Genomic DNA, 9,249 nt, shown 5'->3' with positions numbered 1-9,249 from the left:
CGCTGCATCTGCTGCCTACTTATACTCACGCTGTGATCTGCAGCAGCTGGATGCAATAATCGCATGCCAATGTGCATTGGCTCGTTTAGTTTACACTCAAAGTAGATTGGTCCCTCTAAGCGAGATCCCAATTTCAGGGAACGAGGGTTACCATACGTAACCGAGACGTTATGTTTGAAAACAGTGTTTGCTGCAGAGTAGACCTTCTTATTTAAACAAAACAAATATGTTTACTTTATGCCGGACTTTTAGGAGTTTTAAACGTGTCAAGGTGGTGTAACCATCCTGTTATTATATATAATAAAAGTCTGAAATTCTGAAAAATATAACAACAATAATAATAATAATAATAAACAAACACACAAACAAACCAAAGTTTTGCATAATCTCTAATGATTATTTCTTAACAATAAGATCAATAATACTAGTAATATAGATTATAGGACATTGCTATAGCAAAAGCTCAGACAAGAGGTCGGGAGGCTTTCTCCATATATTATAAATCTTATTGGGTATGTTTACTGTAAAATGCAGGAAATAATATTGTAATTTGACAGGAAATTATATCACAAGAGGATCCCTGCAGATCCTGATATAAGTCGATAAGTTTACCTTTGTAGGACATTGCATAGCTGCATTTAAAATTGTATAACCCCAGAAAACTACATTGGTTCAATAACATGAACACCTAGGAAAATATTTTTTTATTTACTATGTGATGGTTGCACCATTTGTTTGTTTATTTATTGGGACATAATGACACAAGTATGAACACAAACATTAGATTTCTAATATTCTGCCTAATTCATTTTAAACTACATCTTAACATTTTAAGATCAGTGCAAACATATTAGTTAGTGACCCTCATCGAAAATAAGTTTGCAAATAATCATTTATACTCAGTGATGTCATCATTCCCTTTTTGAACTCTCATGAGATGAACTCCTTGTTTTGAAGACATTAGTGAATCAACTCTATGATTGAGAGTAACTGTGATTAACTCCAGTCTGATTTAATCTCTCACGGTTGGTGTAGAGAAGCCTATTTACACTAAACTCATGTGATCTACTGACCTACTGCACACACAGCCACAGAGATCAGAGCGACTGTGGAGGTTTGGTGTGGTTTCTCCGTTCCTCTGAGATAGTGGATTAGTTGTTGGGTTGATGAAAAGTCTATTGTAATTTGACTCTAACTCTAATTTCAGACAGCTTTCAAAACCAACCAAATGAACCAAACCCTTTATTGTTGGTCATTATTATTTTTCTATGCCTGTGTGGCATCTAACAGAAAAGTAATTTCAGAAGAGAGAGTTATTATATTTCAATGACAGATTACAAATACAAACATTTTTATTTTCTCTTTAGAATATGATGCATTTAGACGATGCACACAGTAAGACCAATAACATTTATTTATAGGATTAATGGTTATTTCATGTTTATTTCAGACTAAGCAGGTTTAAGTATTGTTTATGAGGAAACGAAGCATGCAGAGTTCAGTTATTTAATAATAGTCATGTCAGAGCCAATTGATTCTCCCCAGGCGGCATAAGACCAACCTTCAATGTTGAAATATGGTTAAAGGGGTCATATGATGTTGCCATACATTATTTAGTGTATTTGGTGTAATGAAATGTGTTTAAAAGTTAAAAAACACATTATTTTCCACATACTGTACATTATTGTTTCTCCTCTATGCCCCGCCTTTCTGAAACGCATCGACTTTTACAAAGCTCATCGGTCTGAAAAGCGAGGTGTGCTCTGATTGGCCAGCTATCCAGTGCGTTGTGATTGGCCGAATACCTCAAGCGTGTAACGGAAATTTTACGTCCCTTGCCCAAAAAGAAAGTTTTACAAGCGAATGCAAAGTTTCTGTAGGGAACACAAACATTTGCGAGAAAACAGAAAAGCACTGAAATATCTTTTTTTTTTCTCTCTCTCATATTATTTCCATTACTATGTCCTGTTAAGGGCTCCGTAACATTCTTACACAACACAACATTTGGTAATTAGTAATTATTATAATTTTATAAATACATACATACATACATATGCATATAAATATATATATGTATACATACAGTATATATATATATATACATACAGTATATATATAACGTGAATAATCCAACCATCCCTATGACAGATTAAAGATACACTTTCCATAATCCATGACTGACAGAGGACCATCTTGGCGGCGGGGATTTAAATGGGTCCTATTATGTTTTTTCAACTTTAGTTAGTCTGTAATGTTGCTGTTTGAGCATAAAAAACATCTGTGAAGTTACAAAGCTCAAAGTCCAATTCAAAAGGAGAGATTTTATTCAACAGAAATCACTTTTCAAAAACCACAACGAACGACTCGTTTGGACTACAACGCATATTTTCCGGGATTTGTGATATCACAAATACAGACGAATGGGACGAGACCTGGTTGAGCAGCACTAGAGAAGGCAACGAGTGTTATCATTATGTCGGAGACACGCTAGTTTTCCCAAGGCAGACAAACTTAGAATGCTTAAAATCATCCGGGTTCGCGCTCAAAATTATTTGATATTGATGCAATATTTACACAGAAGCTCGCAGGCGGCTATGGTAAGGGGCGTGAGATTTCCCGACCAGGCGCCGAGTTGTGCCAGTCACAACACACACTGACCCAGCTAACCAATCACAGCACATTTCGTATTTCAGAAGGTGGGCCTTCATTTGATACAGGAGCTATTCGAGCCGTTCATGCTAGACTGGGGAGAGAGGTGTTGTAATAATGTAAAATATGTGAAAAAGAATGTGTTTTTTGAACAACCTAGTATGAGAGCCTGTTCTAGTACACCCCCAAAACAAAATCAAGACTTTGTAAAAGAGCATAATAGGACCCCTTTAAATCATTAACAAGACTCAAATTGACACAGGCAGAGTGAAAGACTGTTTTTTCCCCCCAATCAGGTAGGGTACAAGTGATTTCAAAACATTTCAGCCAGTTCTAATTTGATTTTTGCATGCTGTGAACATAGGCATGTCATGGGTGCTCGGGAATGGCTGAGGGTTATCTATTCACTATCATATTGGCGAACTGGCAAACTATCCAATGCATTCCTGTGTTTGCACTTTGGAGAGAAACAAAAGGTTTATTTTTGTCCAGTGCTGAGTCCAGTGCAAGCTCGAAAATCCTCTCATAGTAACACCCATAATAACTTAATGAGATCGTGATGAAGATGAGGGACAGCTTTTTTTGGTGATTATAAAGGCAGTGCTCTTTGTGTGCTTTCTAGGCTATATATAATCCATTCAGAGTTTTTATAAAACTTTTATTTTTTGGCCACATACATGCTGCAAAGTTTCAGGAATGACATCCACATATTTATGTGGGATTCACACTCGAAAGAGCAATGCACGGGACAAAAATATACGTGAAAATGTATATGAATTGAGGCTATAGCACACTTTCTGAAATACCCTCAGTATTTCACTCAGGAACCGGGCCTGGATAAAACTAGTGTTTGAGCAGTTATGAGCAGTTCATATTTAGGCGATCACATGGAGTTTTATGTGGCATTAGGCTATGCTTCAAAGTCGGCAAAATTAGAAGGATATTTGTTAATTTCCTTTGAAAATCTCTATACAGTTAGAATAAACATGCACATGGGCTTCATCAAATACTTCATGCATCTGTTGATTTAATCTCATGTGGATAATTTGGTTTTATTTAGTGCAACTCTCCAGTTTCATCAGCTCTGATAAGTAATAAACAACATGATATGTGGCCGGCTTTTAATCAAAACATAAAACATTATTTAAACCGTTTGTATCTTGTATCATTGAATTAACTATGAAATTTTTAAGTGGAAAGACTGAAATTGTATTTCTTGTAAAACATATGCACATTATATGTTGAATATAATATATATATATATATATATATATATATATATATATGTTGTATACAGTTCAATAGTTGGATATAGTTCTTCATTAGGAATTTAACAAATGAACGATTCTTTAAAAAACAAAATCACACTTGTGGCTTATACCGAAGTATAAATCATTACCTAATCATTTTGGAGTTTATATGTTGTCATTAAAAATACATTTCTAAATTGAGAAAATTAATGGGATTTTTGCTTTCTAATGCTATTGTGATTTGCTGCCCATAAACAGCATTTCAAAGCAGTCACATGAAAGGCTCCATGTCCACATGCACAGCTGGCAGAAGATTGCTAGTTTCTTAGCAATTTAGCGATCTATAGTACACCCAGTCTTGCATGTCTGTGTAAGGATTTGGCCTCATGCCTTCAGCTACTGAGATCTCCTATGACTGCTCCTCACTGACAGGTTTCTGGAGACTTCCAACAGAGATTAGTGTTCTGTCATAATTACCCTTTGCTTTTGCTATTAATATGAGTTGTATTTTACAGCCAGCATGAAATATGGCCTGGACTTCCTTGTGAAAAGTGCTTAATTGTATTGAATTATAGTTCAAGATAATATGATATTAATTAAATAAAATGACAATAAATGCAATAATAAATGCACTTGTAAATAAAACAAAGATTATTTTGAGTGTTTTACAAGATAATACTATTTCAGTCTTTCTGCTTCAAAATTTCACATTTAATGAAATGTTACATTGCTCATCTAAGGTAAAAGTCCTCTGCTCAATGTCAAGGAACTAAGAAACAAACCATTCCTTTGACCTTTGGACCACTCTGATCTTCAATGGCACAGAGCACCTCAAAATGCAAGACACTTACTTAATTGTTACACAACAAAGACTACATGACACATTTCTGAATGCATCAAAATCAAAAATGATGTGTGGAATGGAAAATAAAAACATAAGTTTTTCTCTGTTCCTCACATCAGAATCAGAATCAGAAATGCTTTATTACCAAGTATGTTTACACACACAAGGAATTTGACTTGACGACAGGAGCTTCCAGTGTAGAAGAAAGTACAAACATAGTGCAGACATACATGATACATACATACACACAGTAGGAATGTAATATAACACTAATATAATAAAAAAAAGAAAAATTGAATAATGTACTATATACAGAAATAGAAGTATAAGAAAAAAATGTAATTGTTTAGATAAATGTACAGATATGTTTATTAGTGTGCAGATATGTTATTTACAAAGTGTGCAGTTTAATATAAATATAACTATGTTAGTTGTGATGCAATGGAATGAAGTCCTTGTTGGTGCGGGTGAGGAGAAGAAGTTCATCCATTTTGTTAGGAAGGGAACGGACATTCGCGAGATGAATGCTTGGGAGCGCAGTCCGAATGCCGCGCGCGCGGAGCTTCACCGGAGTCTGCACGCGTGTTTGAACAACACCGCTGTACCTCCGACTAGAATGTCCAACAAAACGTCCGAATAATCAAAAACCGGAAAAATATTGTCTGGGGTGTGCTGCTTAATGTTAAGGAGTTCGTCTCTGGTAAAACTTATAGAAGAAGAATGACAAAACACAGAACAAACAAACAAAAACAATAGAAGAATCGCGGAGCTCAGCATCCTGGCTGCCATTTGCGGTGCCATCCTGTATATAAAGCTGTCATACAGAATGGCTTCAGAAGACTAAAATAGCAGAATTCAACTGGGCGAACAAAAGATTCTCTAAAAGTATTTTAAAATAGATTTCTTACATTTTTTTTTTCAAATAATAAACATTAAGTTGGAAGTCGTCCATTTGCAGGGTGTATGACCTAGTTCAATGTTTAAAAGCAGAGGTTCTGGGTGAGCTGTCTGTGTTAAGAGCCACTGAAAATGGAGTGAGACGTCTCTTATATTTTATTTAGGTTTCTCTGTGGGGCACTGCCAAGACACAAACCTCAGACCGTCAGCTCTCTGATGTATTACATTTAACAGATATGTTCTGCATGACAGTTTTATCACTTTTCATTGACAATACATTTGTGTACGGAACCAGCCTGTACTAGGATCATCTTAAATACCTTCAAAACCTACATTACATAAATTATCTCGGTTACTACAGACAAATGTCTCCATATCCACTGTTATAATGCAGATAATCATACACTCTTAAAAATAAAGGTGCTTCAAAAGGTTCTTCAAGCGATGCCATAGAGGAACCATTTTTGGTTCCACAAAGAACCATTCAGTCAAAGGTTCTTTAAAGAACCTTTGACTGAATGGTTCTTTATGGAACCATTTAGACAAAAAAGGTTCTTCGATGGCATCGTGAAGCACCTTTATTTTTAAGAGTGTATCTCAAAGCAATGAAGTGCACCTTGATCATCTCATAGATTGCTTTATTCCCTATTTGCCACCAGAGAGCGCCATGACACTGTTTATCACAATCACCCTCAGAGAGCGAGAGAGAGAGAGAGAGAGAGAGAGAGAGATAAACAATCTGATTAGTAGAGAGTCAATGATAAACACTATGATTAGTAGAATAATGAGTTTGAATATTTTAAGAATGGAATGGTTTATGAGCTTAGCATGAACTAACAATGAACATTCTTTCTATAGCATTTATTAATCTTAGTTAATTTCTACATTTGCTAACACATTAAAAAAAAACAAAGTTGTGTCTGTTAACACTAGTTAATACACTGTGAACTAACATGAACAACTGTTGTTTTATTAACTAACACTAACAAAGGTTAATACTGTACATGCTGCAAAAATATATTGGTCATAGTTCATTTCAACATTAAGTATAACAAATGAGTTAACAAATTAGACCTAAATGTAAACTGTTACCATTAATAAGTAGGCTACTGTTATTAATGTGTGTTGTTTTGATGAATGATCAGTGTGTTGATGAATGTTCAGTTGTTTATGAATGCTTAGCTGATTATCAATCATCAGTGTGTTTAATGATTGTTCAGTGTTATGGATTTATTATGTGTCGCCTGAAACTCTGACAGAGGAAATTTGGCAACTATAGAGACCTCAGTGACTGTATGTTGACACAATCTGTCCATTTCGACACATAGCCTTGAAATTTAATAATAAGAAAGCCTATAGGTGGGACAATGTGTGTGTGTGTTCATAACAGAGCATGTTGGCTAGAGCAATCTACACAACCACAGAAACACACACACACACACACATGTGATGCTCATCTTGCTGCTGTTGGCAGTGCAGAGTTTTTCTTGGACGTTGAGGTTTTTCCTTAGCTCCCCTTGTGAAAAAGAACTACACTTTAAAGAAGTACTCTATATAATTTTAACTGTAATGTGTTTTTAATATTACATTTAAGGTAAATATATTTTAAATGTATAAATTGCAGCTTCATTGTTATGAATGTGAAAACACACACACACACACACACACACACACACACACACACACACACACACACACACACACACACACACACACACACACACATGTGATGCTCATCTTGCTGCTGTTGGCAGTGCAGAGTTTTTCTTGGACATTGAGGTTTTTCCTTAGCTCCCCTTGTGAAAAAGAACTACACTTTAAAGAAGTACTCTATATAATTTTAACTGTAATGTGTTTTTAATATTACATTTAAGGTAAATATATTTTAAATGTATAAATTGCAGCTTCATTGTTATGAATGTGAAATCACACACACACACACACACACACACATATATATATATATATATATATATATATATATATATATATATATATATATATAAAACCAACATGAGATTCAAGTTTAAATTAAATTACATTCAAATTTAAGTTCACCAATACTTGTCACAGCACATTAACCATATTTGAAAGACAAAACAAGTAATTATGAAATTATGAAGATGTCCTACACAAGTGGGTCAAAACAGCAGTCTTGGGATCAACTAACTGCACTTATTATAAATGTAATAATACATTTTAATTTTCTGGTAAATAACATGCTATCAAGTGTCTGGAAATATTACATTCATTTCGCACTTACATAGGTATATTGTTTTAAAGGATATTATTTCTGTAATAAATACTATTTTTTTAAGTATTATAAAGCATGACAAAATATGAAAACAGTGATTTAAAATGTACTCTAAAACATTTAATCTGACATTATCAAAAGTGTCCTTTTAAAAGTGTTTAAGTGTGTTAAAAACAGTCACATTCATTTATTTCAATAATATTATATTACCAACAAGTACATATACTTTTAAGATTTGAAGTGCATTACAAGTGCACATTGAATATAATTGTGTTTATTTTTGACACTGATATTATGTTTATTAAGATCATGTTTGTTTCAAGTGGTTATTATTAAGGTAATTGTTTTATTTATTAAAAATATTTTTTTGTTCACTGATAGTTTTGTTGGTTTGATTAGGTTGTTAGTCTGTTTATAGAGACCTGTGAAGGCATTTTAGTGAGCAGCGTCATTTCAGGCTTTAAATACGTGCTAGATCTCTCATTCCAGTAGAATTGTGCACCCCTAAATCTTACCAACAGTCCCACAAGATGGCTTATCTCTGCCCCACAGAATTCACACAATAGCAATAGAGAGACAGCAGAGATAAACGGGGCCCCACGGCCCCGTAAGAGCCGTGGGGTGGAACGCATACATTAACATTAAACAGCAATATATTACAGTGATAACAGCCACCATGGTGACACTGGAATTTGTTTTGACTTGAAAAGAAATAAAGGCCTTGTCACAGCAATTCAGGTGGAGATGGAGGGATTTTCAGAAAAAAAGAGAATTGGCTCCTTCAGTAATTGGTATGTGCAGTGGTTCCCTTCCAATGTTACATTTCAGCAGCCGGTGGCACCTTATTGATCTCCAGTTTAAAAATGCCATGCCAACCATGAAGGATTGTGCAACTTTTGGGTCTTTTAGCTGGTGTTTTATGTGGAGATTAACATGCTGGGTGACAGATAGGGGGCAGCAAAACCCAACACAAAAGCTACAATATAAAAGAATAATAATTAAAAAAAAGACATGTCTGTAATTGTTTCCTCGCCTTCATGCCTTTCCAAATCCGTATGATTTTTTACATTTCTTTTCTGAGAAGCAGAAAAGAATATCTATGCAACAAGTTTTCTAAGATGTTATTTTTACTATGCTAAAAAATTAATTTTGTGTTTAATTGTTTAACGCAAGAAGTCAGCAGGTTTTGAACAATTGCAAATGTTAACAGTTGTTGTTGTTAATTTAAATAAAACTATATATGTATATATATAGGAATGAATGAATGATGCATTTATATAGCGCTTTTATTGTGTATTGTTGTACACCCAAAGCGCTTTACAATCATGTGTGTGTGTGTGTGTGTGGGGTGGGGG

This window comes from Sinocyclocheilus grahami, unplaced genomic scaffold (genome assembly GCF_001515645.1).
Source record: "Sinocyclocheilus grahami isolate Dianchi unplaced genomic scaffold, SAMN03320097.WGS_v1.1 scaffold105.1, whole genome shotgun sequence".
Lineage (NCBI taxonomy): Eukaryota > Metazoa > Chordata > Actinopteri > Cypriniformes > Cyprinidae > Sinocyclocheilus > Sinocyclocheilus grahami.
Note: the sequence above shows the minus strand (reverse complement) of the source record.